Source organism: Patagioenas fasciata, chromosome 3, assembly GCF_037038585.1.
Source record: "Patagioenas fasciata isolate bPatFas1 chromosome 3, bPatFas1.hap1, whole genome shotgun sequence".
Classification (NCBI taxonomy): domain Eukaryota; kingdom Metazoa; phylum Chordata; class Aves; order Columbiformes; family Columbidae; genus Patagioenas; species Patagioenas fasciata.
In genome coordinates this window covers 47,219,661-47,236,233 of record NC_092522.1, presented here as the reverse complement: position 1 = coordinate 47,236,233, position 16,573 = coordinate 47,219,661, and the positions used below count along the sequence as shown (strand labels likewise).

Below are 16,573 nucleotides of genomic sequence, written 5' to 3'. Positions count from 1 at the left end.
AGAATGGGACAGCTTCTGAGCCAAGCTGAACAGCTGTTTCTCTGGCCAAGTAACTGACCTGTTTGCCACACATTTGAACCATGTGGCACCTCAGGGCAAAACCATGTCTCTGGGCTTGGTCTCTTGACCTTGATTTCTTGCCTGTTTTTGTTCGCATCAGGAGTGAGTTTATGAGACAAATCTCTCATTTGTCCCACTTGCTACATTTCAGTCTACATCAGGGAGCAATTTTTTTAACTGGATTCCCTTTTAGTGAAAGGAAACCGGGAGATGGACTCCAGAAGCGCAGCCCCTGCACTCCAGGCCCTAATGAGCATCCAGCCCCTGGGACCACAATGGAGGCAGTCTGACGTAAATCCCCAACATATCAAGTCCTCAGCACCAAACAGCCACCTCCATGGATCTACCCCTGCTGCATCACAACAACACAGTCTATGTGCCAACAGGGTAAATTTGAGTGCAAAAAAAAGAGAAGGAAGAAGGAAAAGCTCAAACTTCATAACTTCTTTTTTCACCAAAAAGAGAATAAAAGCCATGGTAAAACAGCTCACAAGCCCCACGTTCACAAGGAGTCATAACATTTGAGTTTGACAAGACTACGGTGATCTAGAAGTATTTGGATTTTATGTCTTACAGTCTTTCTTGATAGAGATGCTATAAAGAAATAAACCTGACAGCAACAGATCATCCTACCCAACTCAGCATTCCTCGCAACCATTTCAAGAAGCAGCAGCTCTGAAAACCCCAGGTAAGAGAATGTGTGACCCCAAATCTCATGACCATAAGGAGATGGCTAGAAGAACACCACACATGCCTTGTAAAGTGACAAAGCAAGCAGCATGGAAGGACCCAACTTCAAGTCAACATGAAGACATGCATGAGATAGATTGTCCTTATACGATTGATCTTTGTTCCCCAAATACTCCAGACTGAACAGCATTATGAGCACTACCAGCCAAAAACCCAACATTTATGCACAGCCACATTTCTGAACTGCCTTAAAGCTTTCTGTGTTAGGATTTTACTCGACACACAGAGAGAGGTCAGCTTTGAAAGTCAGATCTGGACTGAGCTCCAACATCCTCAAATGGCTCCTTTTGGGGAAGAAGAGGGGAGTCAAGCTGGGGTTGTATCCTGGCCCCACTCTGAAAGTCCATCACAGAGTCAGGAACCTGCTGAGGGAGGGAGGATCTGAACTCTCATCTTCTGGACTCCCGAAAAAAAGCCCTCCAAAAATTAATATAACTTAACGCTGTGCTAACTGCCTTGATGAGGGCAGCATGCAAGTTCTGAGCAGCGATGAAGGGCTGGTGAGCTGTCAAGAGCTGAGCAGTGGTAAAGGCAGCTCTTTTGTGCACAGATAACCTGGGATATTCAGAGCAGTAATATGGAGTCAAGAATGGAAAACATGACTAGCCATTCATGGCAGAAGGGACAGAGTCACATGCAGGAGATTTTAGATGGGAGTGCGAAGCTCAGAGCTTTCCATCAGCACTCCCCCTGCTGCGGCCACCCGGAAGAAAACAAGCCAGCGCCTCAAGGTGCAGCAGCCCCTTGGCCCCCCGCAGCTGTCTGGTTTCCAGCCCACAGGGTGGTAACATGAAATAGAGGCACTCGCTCTTCTCCTCACCTGTTCTCATTCAAAGAGCACTTTGAGAAAAGGGAATTAAATTGTAGCATCACATTCCTGCACAGCAGTTGGGCTGCATGGTGGACACTCCTGCCCTGGGTAGTGTTGCACACACACTGCATCGCAGGCACAGCTGTTCAGCTTCCCCTTGCACATATATAAGTGCAGTGCGGGTCACAGGGAGAAAATGATTAGCCCAGAGCCTCCCAGATCTCCATGGCATGAGCAGAGAACAACAGCCCGTGCCACCACAAATGCAATGGTTGCTGTATTATCCATGTTCTTCCATGCAAAGCTCCTGAGGGAGCAGGATGTGTGCTGGGGCTGAAAAGAAGACCCAGCTCCCCAGGGCTCAGGAGCAGAGGGAAAGGGGTGAATTCCCCCTGCTGCAGGCTGCACGGGCTCTCACACACAGCCTTGGCACTGCGCCTCCGCATTGACCAGGAAAATTGGCTGCCATTGCACAGAGCCCCATTCAGCCTCCCAGTCCCATTCAGCGGGCTGCTGGTGGGTGGCTGCCAGCACGGGGGACATCCATTAACAGGCAGTGCGAGCATTGCGCAGCCAGTCCCTCGCACACACCACCCACCGGGTGGGATATCCATCAGTGCTTCACGGAGAAAGGCCCTGCATGTTTGCCGGTGTTTGTTACGGGAGCCCAAAGAGGAGAACAAAACTGTGGAGCAAGACAATACTTCTAATTTGAAGGGGAACATTTCTTCCTCCATTAATTATTTCCCATGCTATTCCTGGTGGTGACCTTCATCAGGAAGGAAAAAAAAAATCAGATTTGTTTTTATATCTTTTATCCGACTTCCTATACTAAAGCCTCTGGCTAGAATGAGTCACGTTTGTAGCAGCCATCACATTATATTATGCTGTATCAGTGCTGCTACCTGTCTTGTCTTCCTCACCATTAGGGTTTGTTAGCATTAAACCAGGCAATTTGCAGCTATATTTAAAGATTACCTGCCTCAGTGGTGGTGCCCATAATACCCTTGATTCATCTTTGCAAGTAATACCACGAGGATTACATTTGAGAATCCTGGCAATCGGCCCCAGATTGAAGAGAAATTATCCTGGTTCTGTGCAGAGAAGTGTTAGCCTGTTGCAGAGCAACAATGAAATCCTTTATGTCAGGGGTGTCAAACTCATTTTCACGGGAGGCCACATCAGCCTCGCGGTTGCCTTCGAAGGTACAAATGTAATTTTCGGACTGTATAAGTGTAAATACTCTGATGTGGCCCCCAGTGAAAATGAGTTTGACACCCCTGCTTTATGTGCACCACCGGCCTTTTACATCCCCACTCACCCCTTTAGAGATTCCCAGCGTTACTTCTGCTCCCTCCATGCAACAGAGCTGCATGCTGAAATCATGGTCCCCAAAAGGCAGAGAGCGTCTTACCTCTCTGGGGGAGGTCTGACCCTCATGGTTCCTTGTCAGCCATGGGTCCAGCCTCCCCTGCCTGACAGCTTAAAGGGAAGTCTCAGAGACTCGCACCCCTCCGAGAGGACTTTTCACAGAAGAAGAACCAGCGGGCTGGTGCTTGGTCTCTCATTTCATTCACATTGACGTTCTTCCTTTGCTTTATAATTATGGTGCTCACAAAGCATCAGCTTTCACATGAAAGGGGTGCTTGCAAGCAGGTTAGCTTCCAGACATTTTTATTTTTTTTTTGAATGTGCATTTGGATTGGGCCAATGGCCTAAGCCTCCTGCCAGAACTGAAGCCGTCCTTTGCCAGGAGCTGAGACCCCCAGCCCTCCACTGCTTCCAGCCTGCAAGGGAAGCAGTCAAATTGGTTAAAAGAAAGATGGTATTAGAGGTCATAACATAATAACATATCCGAAAAAGAGATTGATCTTCATCCTACGGAATCCAAAGAAATCCTAGTCAAAACGTGGGCATCGCACAGAGCCTGAACTTTTTTGTGTCCCACATGAATGCTGTTGTTACATGTCCTCCATTGCTGCAGGCGCCCAGACGTGCGGTATGATGATGGAGCAAATGCTGGCTGCTGGCCGTGCAGGGAACCTGTTCCACCCAGAGCCACCGCTCATGGCATGCCAGCTGGGCCAGCTCAGAACATACCAACCTCTTTTTTTAAGCAAAACAGCATCATGTACCTCAGTGTGAAGGCAACTAATTTAAGGCAAATCACAACAAGTGTGACAAAGAGCCAGAGGTAAGGAGGACTTAAGGGAACTTCATAAAAGTAAGTTTATTTCATCCCCAAAAGAGATCATAGTATAAAAAGGGCAAAATGTTTTCACCAACTACTGTTTTTTCTAGTGCAGGCCTACCTGATTGCCTGATTTTCCATGGCATGAGAACTAATCACTGGGCTTGAGGATGTATCGGAGGATTTTAGTTTAAAACCAAAACAAAGCCAAACCAAAACAAAAAACCCACACAAACAAGAGAGCCACTTTCTATATATATATATATATATATAAATAAACAAATAAGACACAAGAAAATAAATAAGATTCAGACATAGGCATGAAATATCTTCGGTAGCTAATTCTCATCCTGAAATAATAGGTATGCATTAACATCCATTACAAAACCATCTCTTGACAGTGGTAAGCTTTGTTGATAGAAGAAAGGAGGCACACAGGCCCTCCCAAGCAAGCTCTTATTTCAGAGGTACAAACCTTTTTTCAGTGATGAATGAATCCTTTCAGAAATGGTAATATCAGCACTTACACAAGGTGGCAAATGTAAACAGTAAATGCTGGTTCATTATTCTTTTTGGATCCTTTGCCAACTCACAGATCTTCAGTGTTAGCATTGAAACAGGCAGCATTTTGTTGGAAAAGAACAAAAATACATTTCTGAACCAAAAATCTACTTATGGGAATAGATGACGTCACAACCCCAAGAAAGGGCTTCCCTGTGAACCCAGTTAATGGGAGAAAAGAGGAGAGACAGTAAGAAGATTTGGCTTTTCATACCTGGATAACATCCCACTTCTTGCATTCCCCCAGGAGATTTAGTACTACCTCTGATGGCAGCAGCCAAAAATATGCTTTGATGTATCTTTCACCTAAAGCTATCTATATTGATAAATTACATTTGTGCAGTTGAAGCATTAAACCAGAGATAGGGCTTTTGTTACCCCTTCTATCACAGGTTCTCAGTGTGACCTCGGAGAAGCAGCAGGAGTTCATGCACCTCACCTGCGCCTCTCTCAGCCAAGCGGAGGAGAGACCACTTTCCCCCACAGCTGATGGGAAACAAAGCTCTGTTGCATCAATGGACTGACAGGTCCCACCATACTAAGTCCTCCTGAAACCAACTAAAACAATAGACACTGGTCAGATTCAAGCTGCCCTAAAATTAATTGTATGATTCATTAGGAAACAAATTCTTCAGCTCAGAAATTACCAGCAACAGTCTTCTCTCCCAGGCTTACTGCTCCCACAGATGGGCCAAATAAAGGACCATTTGAAAGGTCATGATTCATTTCAGTGCAAAGCAACCAGTGTTGCTTTGATTGCAGAGGAATGTGACTTAAACTAGACCAGCTGACTTTCTCCTGAAGAGGACTACAGTTCCTCACATGATCGTTAGCATGGCCCAACTGTGGATGATGACCTCTCCGGCTAAAGTCACAGGACATTCAACTCTGCCCTAGGACATTTGCCCCAATAAAGAGAAAATAGACTGGATGGAAATGGAGTTGTCAGAAGAAGCTATTGAGGGCAGCAATAGGATTCCAGAAAAAAATGCACTTCCTTGGATCACAGGGGATGATCATCTCCTAGTATTTGTACTCTTCTCCCCCAGGTAACTGAGCACAGCTGGATGAAACTGGGGGAGATGAGGAGATGGAGGAACAAGAAGCAATCTTTTCTGGTAAGGGAATATGTATAGTAAATAACAGCTGCAAAGGCTCCCTTGTGTATTGAAGACATTATAATTTGGAGGTTTTCTTCCCAAAATCAGGCTTTAATGGGAAGCAAGTTTCACCCTTTCTAAAGCAGTGCTCTACAATCAGCTTGTTAAGCTTGGAAAGTGCTTTGGGAGCCCCTGGGATGAAAGGCGCTCTAGGAATGAAAGCTGATATTTACGATTATTGCTTGAAAGGAACAGAGAGGAACACTAATGTAAAATATGAATGGCTGCTGGTGCTAAAAAACGTATTGTTGACTTGGTGCCAAAGAAGATAGTCTCAGCTCTCAAACCTGGATGACAAGGATTTAGGAGGTGCAAGAAGCAGAAGAGACTCCTGCAAATAATGGTAAAAGCCAACCTGATATGTAGGGCAAATAGGTGTCTTGTGGGTTTTTCTTCTCTTCCTCGAAAAGTGCAGGCCATCTGATCTCTCTCACCCCAGCTCCCCCACCCAACCATTAACCATGGTGAGTGCTGCTGGTTTGTAGTCGTCTTAAAGGAAGAACCTACAGATCCCTTTGGACAGGAGGGGAGAAAAATATCCTTTGTAAGTGGTCAAATGTTATGGATTGGCCTGAGTGGATTCATATCTTACCTCACTCAAAGCACTAAGAAGCAGAAGCACTCCAGGCTAATGTGAATGAAACTTCTCTATTTTAGAAAGCTATGAGAGAAGAGAAACGGGCTAACAGGTTCTGTTCCTGCAAACACCTACCTGTGTACTCTCAGCTTGCATAAATATCTTCTGTTGATTTTACACTGGGCATCTGGACCCCTAATGTGGCACTCTACAGTTCTTAGAGAGTATGTTTTTCAATCCACACCAGGTGTTGAGACCTCTTTGCTGCAGTCTCCCAGTCTTCCACTTTTCCCTGAAAAGACCTAAAATAAAACCCTTTGAGAGAAAGAATTCTGCTGCTTTACTTTCTCAAAAACAAGCTTGAAAGTGACTGCAGTGCATAAGAAACCTTAAAATCAAAAACCTGTAGGATCTCAAGAAGTGATTTTTTTTTTTTTTAATATAGCAGAGAAGAACACAGCAGACAACAGAGGCTGAATGCTAATCCCATATGCTTTCAAATTAGATATAAGGTGCAAATATATTTATTTTAATGAGGAAGTGTGATTAACTACTGCAATGAATTAACAAAAACGGCTGCGTTCTCCAGTTCTCAGGCTTCAAAATGAAGACGGGATACCTTTCATAGGCATGCTTCAGGCAGATATAGGTTAGTGGCTTACAGGAACTGGCATGGCTCTAGGGACAAGGAGTTCAACAATTAACACCCCGCTCAGGCTAGCAGCTCTCTGTGCCATTTCGGGCCAGGCTTGCAGCCTCTCTGCAGCACAGTCTCCCACTTTCCAGCATGGCCATGAACCGCATCAGCCAGGAGAGTGCTGTGACCATGTTCTCTGGGTCACTGAAGGCTGACTGGTGCCCTGGCCTCACCTACGACTCTGGAGAAGCACCACTGCCCCAAATCAACACCAATGGGACTGGTCTGTGTTAATGTCCCCAGCTGGTTCACATTTGCTGCGCTGGCACGTTGTACGGGGGAGAAAGTCCTTGGGCGGTGTGTGCTACTGGTGGTACCCCAAGCTGCTGGTGGTACCCCAGCTGGGGCTGGGGCGCGCAGCACACTCCTGCAAACTCCTCTCTGTCAATGCAGCTTCCTCTTCCTGGCACAGTCTGGAAATAACAGAGAGTCCTTGGCCTTTTTTTTTTTTCTTTCTTTCTTTTTATCCTTCCCTTGAGCTATTTAGGCCAACTCCAGCTAATCACATTTTCTAACTTGCACTCAGTCACTGCCATGGCAACCATTTCAACATGCAGTTCATAGACTACCTCTGAGATGTACAGCCCCTTTGAGAAGCACGTACACCTTGGTGCTTCAGGAGAGGCATTAAAAGAGAAGAACTATCATCTGCTACACTGACACATTTTTCTGCAGTCTTACCTCTGGCAGCATGAATCTCTTCTTTTAGCTCTGAATAGCTCATCACTTGTTCTGTACCCGTTCTCTCCCCCAAAATAGGTTCTGTAAAAAATGACACAGATTTATGGAGATGAAAAAGAAAAGGTGTAGGAAGGGAAATGCATTTGGAAATTCCACTCCCTGGCATCTAAATTCACCCTTGTAAGAATGCTGCAAAGCCTGTCCTGTCGCTGCTTTGAAGGAAATCCTGTTCTGTTCCGTTGTGTCACTGTGAAAAAGAAAAAGGATTTGGGGCTTGCTTTCTGGTTTTCTTGAACCCCAGGAGAGAGATGGCAGCTTGGGAGCAGGCTTGGTGCTTCTCCTTCCTCCTTTGCAAAGTGGCTCCTGTTCAGAAGTGAAACTACCCCACAACATGAAAAAACAGGTCTGCATTTGTCCAGGTGTAGAGAGCAAGATTTGAACAGTGCTGAAAAAAGATCTATCTGGAATGTGTAGGTGCATTTTTCTAACAGTCACCTCTGAGGACCTTGCTCAAGATCTAGTGTAACTAGGTTTGCTTTTGACTGGTCATGATGCGTCCCCTGGCACCCAGCCGGCACAGGAAGGTGCTGCAGTGAGGTGCTGCACAGGTATCTGCCATGCTGGTTACAATCAGATCAGGTATTCTGCTCACACTTAACACACTCTTCTCCCAGGTGCAGGCAAGGGAGGGTCTGACTGACAGCACTACAGTATAAAAAAAAAACCAACCAACCTTTCTTGTTTCTCTATAGAATTGTGGCTGCTCTCTGGAAGAACCTGATTCCATGTCTTGAATATTTTCTTTTATGTGTTTATGTGTAGGTTTTGAATATGTATATAGCACATGTATTGTCATGCTGACCCTTATCAGGTGTAATTACACTATCCATTCCTTCCTCTCATCTTTTTCTGTGTTTTTATCACTGTCTATTGTCAGCTGGCCAGTAGCCACAAACAAGACCTGTCCCCACCACTACCACCTACTTGCCATCAATAAGTAAAACGGTTCTGTTACTGACCAAGGGAGAGGGAGAAATTCAGAAGCACCCACAAGCAAGCAAATGTCGGCACATCCAAAATAACCTGAGTGGAACATTTTATTTCAGTTTAAATGCACCACTCAGCACACACAAAGCCAGCCATAGGAAAGCGCCCTCAAACACTGTTCTTTGCACTGAAATTTTCTCTAGGAACAAAATCTGAGAGACAAGAGCCAGGAGTCCCTAAGGCAGGCAGATAAATCTGAGCCAGCAGGTAAATAATACATCGCAGTCACCTTTGCCCTGTTATTTTAATGCATGCACATGCAGACACGCACTCTGTTCCATAAGCCCTGCATATGCACTTCTCAATCACGTTTAATTTCTATATACTATCTTCCACTGAAATCAAACCTCTGAGACTGCCAAAGTTAGGAAACATGTTGTGTGCTCAGGCAGAAACATCACGTATAGTCTATCAAATCTCTAGGACTTCTTGACTGTGTATAGACTGCTTGGGGGCACTCGGATCCTCAGCTGTCCTTTCTAATCTGCAACCTAAAGTCAAGACAAAGGCTGGCAGGAAGAAAATATAGGGCACTGATTGCTTTTAGCCCACATATTTTAATGTTAATGCATTCTGTAACTGTATGATAAGCATGGACAAAATTCTGATAGGTCTGTGATCTGAGTGTACCATCTTTATGGCATGTGTATACCATAGGCCCAACTCTTCACTGAATCAAATTTCTATAAACCACTGCAGTGAATTTGGACTTTCACCTGTACCACACCCCACCTTCCCAATGTATCCAGTTCTGGCAGTCTCACTACTCTGAAGGTGAGGATGCACTCTTACCCCCATCTGAGAGAGGGCACAAAGGGACAAAGGCTAGAAATGAAGCTGGAAGAGTCTTCTCTTTCTTATATCATGCATTAGGTAACTTGCCTGACACCAGCCAGACTGGCAGCATCTAGAGCAGAAAATCGAGCCAATGAATCAGGACAAGAGAGGGGGAGCTCAAACACCCAACCTTCCAGCTCTTTGTGTGGTCCCAGGTACAGTTTTGGCCCAGGCCAACCAGCACTCTCCCAAATAGTTCCTGAACACAGTCCAGGAGGACTTCAATTGACCAAACAGGCAGTCCATGAAGATAGACTGGGCTCAATCCTGGGCTAAGCTTGTGCTACAGACACACCTTTAGTGAGCTGAGGAAAGCTGGTGGTTTACAGGCAGTACAGAAACTGGCACCACACACTTTTCTAATTTTCTTTGGAATCAATTGTTAAGCATTGTCCTGCTTTCCAATGGGACACGAAAGAGGGTAGGGAGAAATTTAAAGGTAGATACAAGAAACATCTAGGTCCTGTTATGTTCCAACGGAGGGCACTGACATGGGAGAGAGATCAGGACTGTTCCAATGAGGCAATTCCTATGTTCCCAAGCAGGTCAAGAGAGATTGCAAAGAAAAGCAAACATTGCAAAAATATTTTGCAATGCAAAACTCAACAAACAATTGCAAATTGAGTTAAAGCAGAAAAATTGCTTGAATGGGGTTTGAACCCTTCTCCTTCTTTCTGATACTCAGCATTTTCTTTTTTGCAAGCACGTTCCTGGAATGAGAAGTCTCATAGTTTAGGGATATGTTCACACTGGGAACAGTCACGTGACCTTTCAGATCACATTCCTCCTATTTATAAGAGTATTAGTCATCCACTTAGAGAGCAGAACTAATACCGTGTTTGTTAAATGACTAAATGCGTGCTATGAATAACCAGCAGTGGGTACTTAAAACCACAGTTACATCCAGGAGCACACAGAGAACTCATAGCTAACACACACTTAAGCAAAGCACAAATAATACTACTGCACATAAAATACATTTGAAAGACAGTCTGAAAACAGTTCACTCACAGGAAGAAAGGGCTAAATTCATCAGAAAGATAGATTATTTTCCAGACATAGTTCACCTACTTATTTAGACATATAGGATAGCTGGCAAGAGTACATGACAGCTGAAGACTTAAATTTGAAAAAAGTCCAGGCAGAACTGTCAGATGAAGAGGCTGGAGCACAACTCTGCTGGAGCTTGGCCATTACACTACACAGAAAATGTCATGAGTGTTGTACTACAAGTTCGCAACTTTGTCACTGGCAAAACATGAGGTTTAGGAGCTCTGAGTAATGCCTAACTTAACTAACACGTTGCTCAACTTAGCTTCAGGGAAAGCACAATACAAGCTATGTGCATTATTAGCCCAAACACACCTGTGAGTCCCAGCCAACATGAGTAAACCTTCCATGCGTCAGATCTTACCAGTGCCTCCAGCACACTGCCACAAGCAGCATCAGTTCCTGGGTCAGGAAAAATGGTACTTCCCAGGTGCTGAGGACTTCCCTGCTCTGCATGCACTAATATCAGTGCTTTGGGAAGCATTTAGCATGACAAGATAGATGTAGTCAGTGCACTCAGACCACTTCGGTGAAACCATACAAATGCACATATCTGGCAGGAGAGAATCTGGAGGAGAGGAAGAGTGAAGGACAAAAAGGTGGGTGGAACAGGAAAAAAGAAAGTATAGACAGCAATGTGAGAAATGAAAAAAGACAGCAGGCTCTGTGCCCCTCTATAAAGGAAACGCAGCAGCAGTCTGGGCTGTGTGAGCTCCATATTTCTGACAGCATGAAAAATGGAAGTGGGAACAGCAGTGCAAAGAATTTACGAGAGTTTTGAAGAATGATGTGCAAATTACAGGCCGGAGCACAGAGAATTAAAGGACTTTGAGTCCGAGTTCCAACCTGCCCCTCAGTTTAGCATCAAAGTCCAATGATGTGCTTCCACATGGCACAGGATGGTGATGGGAGGACATCGGCATGCCTGGCTGCACCACACTTTTGGCCAAACTGATGTGGACATCATCAGCAGGAGGTGCCAGGCTGTAGTCACATGGCACCATCAGGGAGCTGCCTCTTGCCAGCAAACCTCTCAGTGTCAGCATGACCCAGGGAAGACAAGCACCACGCCAGAGGCTGAAAGGTTCAGTGAGAAGGCGGCAGCTAAAGGTGCAAATATCACTTCCTCATTGCAGCCTCTGTGAATGGCCCTGCCTGTGCAATACAGAGGATGTTTTGAACGGCAGGGCACAGGCAGTGAATCACCTTATAATCACTGCTGGTGTGTCCCAGCCTCAGCATATCATCAGGCCTTCCTTTGGGTCAAGTAATCATTTGAGCCTGAATCACCGTGGCACAGGTTTCTCCTGGCGCAGGCTGGCGTGGTCAGCGAGCAGAGCTAAGTGAATGCGCTCTCACCGCTCCACCTGTGATCCAGCAGGGCTGATGACTGCGGCTTTGCTGTACAGACCCTGGCAGCATGCACGGTTCCTGCTGATCGGGGCATCTGTTGGGCCCTACACAAAAGTCAGACAGCAAATTGTTAACCACGTGAGTTATCACTGTTTCCTTAAAATCTCCTCAAGGGTCAAAGGGTTAGCACTTTCCTGGCCTAGAACAATGTCAGTAGTGAACCAGAGTCCCCAAATCACAGAATAATTGAGGCTGGAAGGGACCTGAGGAGGTCATCTGGTCCAAGACCCCACTCAAAGCCAGGTTCAAATGCCTCCCTCCTCGTCCTCAGAGTCTGATCCGCCAGCACAGAAGAAACAGAAATCCTGTTCAAGCCGAGGGAGTGCTTGTACTGGTGGGGCCCAGCTGAGATCAAACAGGTATGGAGAGAGCATGAAGGGAAAATCCAACAACATCAGGTAGTAAGAGTAAACTGAGGGAAAGACCAGAAAAAACAGCAGGGGACAGAGCAAGACAGAATGTTTGCTTCCTCTGCTGCCAAGACAGTGGCAGGAAGGGTGGTGTCGGGGCATTTCTCCATTCTCCCAGTTTGCTGCACGTGCACCAAATCTCCTGTTGTGCAAAGGAGCCACCCCCTGACACCAGGGATGCAAAGTAAGAGCCAAGGTTGCTGCAGCTGCAAGGGCGAACAGAGTGCTGGCTCCACCTTGCCTGCACAGTCCATCATTCCCAGGCCTTGAGAGGGTGGAGGGAAGGGGGAACCCTCATTCCTCCCTAGGCCAGATGGAGGAAGGACTCGCCAGGTGTCACCCCCACCCTGTCACTAATATAAAATAATAATAGTATTTAGCACTTCCATTAATTATCTTTGCACTCTGGTATCACAGACACAGCTGAATTGGAAGTCATTAAGATCATTATAATGAGCTTCGGTGGATCCTTTCAGTCGGAGGCATTATTTAGCCAGCCCTCATTTTCATGGTTGCATCTGAATAAGCACTCTGCATTGAGGTGAGGTTCACCGATGAGACACTTCGGCATAAAAGCAGTCTCCTACTTGCAAAGGCAGAACAAGTGTCATTATGCATCATGTTTCACCAGACTTCAAAATGCCAAGGAAGGTAAGTCAGGTTGTAGCTGACTCCACCTTCAACTGGTAAGAGCTGCAAAACTCTTCCCATGGACGGGCATGGAGAAGGTCTGCCAGGACCTCCTACACATGGCAGCCGTTTCTCAGCAGCAGCCATTCTGGAGGCCTTACACGGTCAGTTGGCAGTCACTATAAGCCTTCACTGCAGATGTTGATTGAGCAAGAATTCTTATTAAAGCGGAGGGGGCAGAAGGCCAGCAGCTCTGGGAGCACCTTGCACCAGGAACAGGAGAACCATGCTGGCCTAGTGAAGGTGGTGGCAAAGACATGGGCTGCAGGCCTGAGCTCAGTTGCAGGGACATGTGGACGTATGACTGCGCTGGACTGAGCACCGTGGGGCCAGTGAGCAGAACTGTGTTCAGAGCTGTCTGCAGGACAGAGACCTGCTGGTCCTGGGTCTGTTTTTAGCCTTGCTGAAGACTTCTCTGTTTGGTCTTTCAACAAGAAGGAATTAAGTACCCCTTTAATTGTGGGTACCTCAGTTCCCTGCTCATAAATGCAAATAAAGACGCTTTAAGATTTCCCATTTTTGTTTGTCCTATATGTTTGGGGTGTGAAACCCTTGGGAAAACATCAAGGATTTCTAGGTGTACCTGTCTTATTAATAATAAAAGTAATGTGTTGGTTTTGTCAGTCAAGTAGGAAGAAATGTAGGCACATGAAGCAAACATTTGTATTGCAATTTCTTATGTTTAAAACAAGAAAAAAGAGGATAATAGAGTGTAATACTTTGACCAAGAGCAAAGGTAAAAATCACAGCAGCTGACTCAGTGTAACAGAAAGGACTTAATAGAGTTGGCAGCGTTTCAGCCTGCCTTCTCTGGAACTTGAACATGGGAATATGTTAAGAGTAGCATAACATATCCAAAACACTGCCTGGAGAAAAAAAGAAGTGTTACTGTTGGGAAAAAGCGTTATTTTCAGCAGCAAGGAAGTTCTTCTAAAAAAGCAAGAGCGCAAACTTGTGTTTATTTATTGGTGTCCAGTTACTGTCAACATTACAATTAAATCAAATCAAGGCAGAGAATCTACCCATCCACTGCCAGCCCCAAATACAGCTAAAACACTCTCCCTATGTGTTTGTGACATAACTGTTCAATCCGTCCTCCAGGAACAGGTGAAAACAAGCTTCAGGCCTGTTCGGAAATACAGCTAAGACACAAATCTGCTCTTCTACTTCAAGATAAACTAGCTGTTACAAAAACCATTGACGAGAAATGACACTTCCTGAGCTCTGGCTGTATCTGCAGTGGAAAGGAGTTTCCCATGCCATTCCCTTAATTAGCACAAGTATGCTGACAACCTTCTCCATGCTGAAATCAAGCCATAGGCCACTAAAAAGTTGATCTATCTACGCATCTAAATCTACCACGTGCTGAGCCAACATGTTTCAATGCTGTAATCAGTACCCAGATTATAACATGGCTTTGTCATGCATCTAGTTGCTGAAACAGACATTGATGTCCCAATATGAAACCTATTTGTCCTGCAGTCAGCAAACAGGAAGAGTGCCAATACATACATTTGATATTTTGCAAGTGCTGGGATTGTGTTCTGGCATTTATTGGATCATTTTGACCACTACGTGAATTTATAAATATGACCCAGTTGAATTAGAGTAATAATATGATCTGAAGGCCAGATTCTAAGCTTGTTTAATCTGAAATAAAAGGGAATAAGTCATTTGGCATCCAGTAATTTACTTCGGTTTCAGCATGAAGTGATCAAGGCCACAGTTATCTCTTTACGCAGCTCACCCTGAGTTTAGCCCTTGTCAACAGGACATGTTATACTACAATCATGCAGCAGTCAAAAAGAAAAGACAGCATGCCAATACAATAAATATTGTAGTACCAGCCCCAGGGAGAAGTTTAGCAACCTTATGACAGGTAGGGTTTAAGCATGTGAACCCGAGCTGTGTCCCTGAGACACTTTTTGCTTTGTTGGTAATACAGCTGGCAGGACTGACTCTAAAAGCAATTTATGCCTGGCCAGCTCATAGCCAATTCTGAGTGAAAGCTGTGACAGCTAAGTTGTTTCCTCCTGACCAAGGCAGCCAATTTTCTGCCACTGTTTCAGTAAAACTGCCGTGTGGACGGGACACTGCAACGTGCACGAGTGACTGGTCTGACACTCCCCCCACATTTCGTTTGTCCCTACAGCAGTATGTCCCACAGTACGTTACACCACGGGCTGCTGCCTTTGGTAGGCGTCTTCCAGGAACTCACCTCTGTCCTTACTGGTCTGTGGCGTCACTGCCCGCATTTTCCCAGAATCGCTTGGCACGGACGTGGCCGGACAGCATGGCAGGTAGCCCTGCCAGCACAGCTGCTGCTTGGAAAATCTGCTCTGTGAACGTCAGCTGAGCATCTCACTGGTTACCCGCTATAACTCTTTTAGCTGGATACAAGGTCACAGTTGTGAGAGTAACGAGAATGTGTCTTTGATGACATTGACATAAATTACCCATAGTGTCTTGCCAAGAAAAAAAGTATGCCAGTAAGTGACGCCCCATGACGAACAAATTAGATCCCATTTTGTGTCCCTTCACCTGTAGAGAAAGGTTTGAATGTCACCGAATTCTGTGCCTGTGACTGTCACCCAGCCCAAAACAAGCAAAACCAGGCTGATGGCTGCATTCATAACTTTTCCAATGAGCTGTTTTCTTTCCTGAATTTTATTTTGGTCCATTTATTTATTAATTTCAATAACTGTCCTTCAGTACCACAGAACAGCTTTAAGACACAAATAGGCTGTCATCAGACACCTCAAGTTTTCCTTAGGCGCTGTCAGTAAAAGCACGTCCTTCAAATCTATCGTGACTGCACGGGGCTCCTCCTGATCTAATGAGGCCAGAGGGAAAACCAAGCCAAGGGCTGGTCCTGGGAGGTCCTGACCACTTGCAACTGGCCTAGGCCTCCGTTCAAGGTATAGGCAGCCGAACCCTCTTAGCGGCAGCTGGACCCTTAAGTGGTTATGTGGGGAAGGGAGGCAGCTGTCCCTGCCTGCTTGTAGAAGGACAAGAAAGGGCAAAGGTGCTTCCTTCTGCCCAGGCTGCACCTGAACCCTCCTTGGCATTGAACAACCTCACTCTCCGGGGACAATGGGAGAGATGGAGCGAAGGTACGTCAGACCTTCCTGGAAGAATGGACTTATTGATGCTGTGCTGGGCTGAAACCTGAAACCACTGAAACTCTAGGCCTAGAGAGAGGGAATTACCAAACCAAGCCCAGCACGATCCAGTAATGCAAACGAAGCCTCACAAGGCTTCCTCTTCCTAACACCATTCCTTTTCTCTGAAAGTCACTTTGCATGTTTTAACCAAATGAAGCAGTGATCTAGACACCAAGAAAGAGGAGAGAGGAGAGGAGAGGAGAGGAGAGGAGAGGAGAGGAGAGGAGAGGAGAGGAGAGGAGAGGAGAGGAGAGGAGAGGAGAGGAGAGGAGAGGAGACTGAGAGAGGAGAGGAGAGGAGAGGAGAGGAGAGGAGAGGAGAGGAGAAAGGAGAGGAGAGGAGAGGAGAGGAGAGGAGAGGAGAGGAGAGGAGAGGAGAGGAGAGGAGAGGAGAGGAGAGGAGAGGAGAGGAGAGAGAGAGAGAGAGGAGAGGAGAGGAGAGAGAGAGAGAGAGCGCGCGCGCGCGCGCGCGCGC

At 45.9% G+C, this 16,573-nt stretch overlaps 1 long non-coding RNA gene across 1 annotated transcript in view; it reads right to left on the bottom strand.

Moving 5' to 3' along the window:
- The window catches only part of LOC139827561 (uncharacterized), a 77,923-nt gene that overhangs the window by 48,451 nt on the left and 12,899 nt on the right, over positions 1 to 16,573 (bottom strand). The window contains exons 3-4 of the long non-coding RNA XR_011738312.1: positions 7,489 to 7,569; positions 6,246 to 6,412 (exon numbers count right to left, since the gene is read on the bottom strand). This is a non-coding gene — a long non-coding RNA (uncharacterized lncRNA). The remainder of the gene's footprint in view (positions 1 to 6,245; positions 6,413 to 7,488; positions 7,570 to 16,573) is intronic.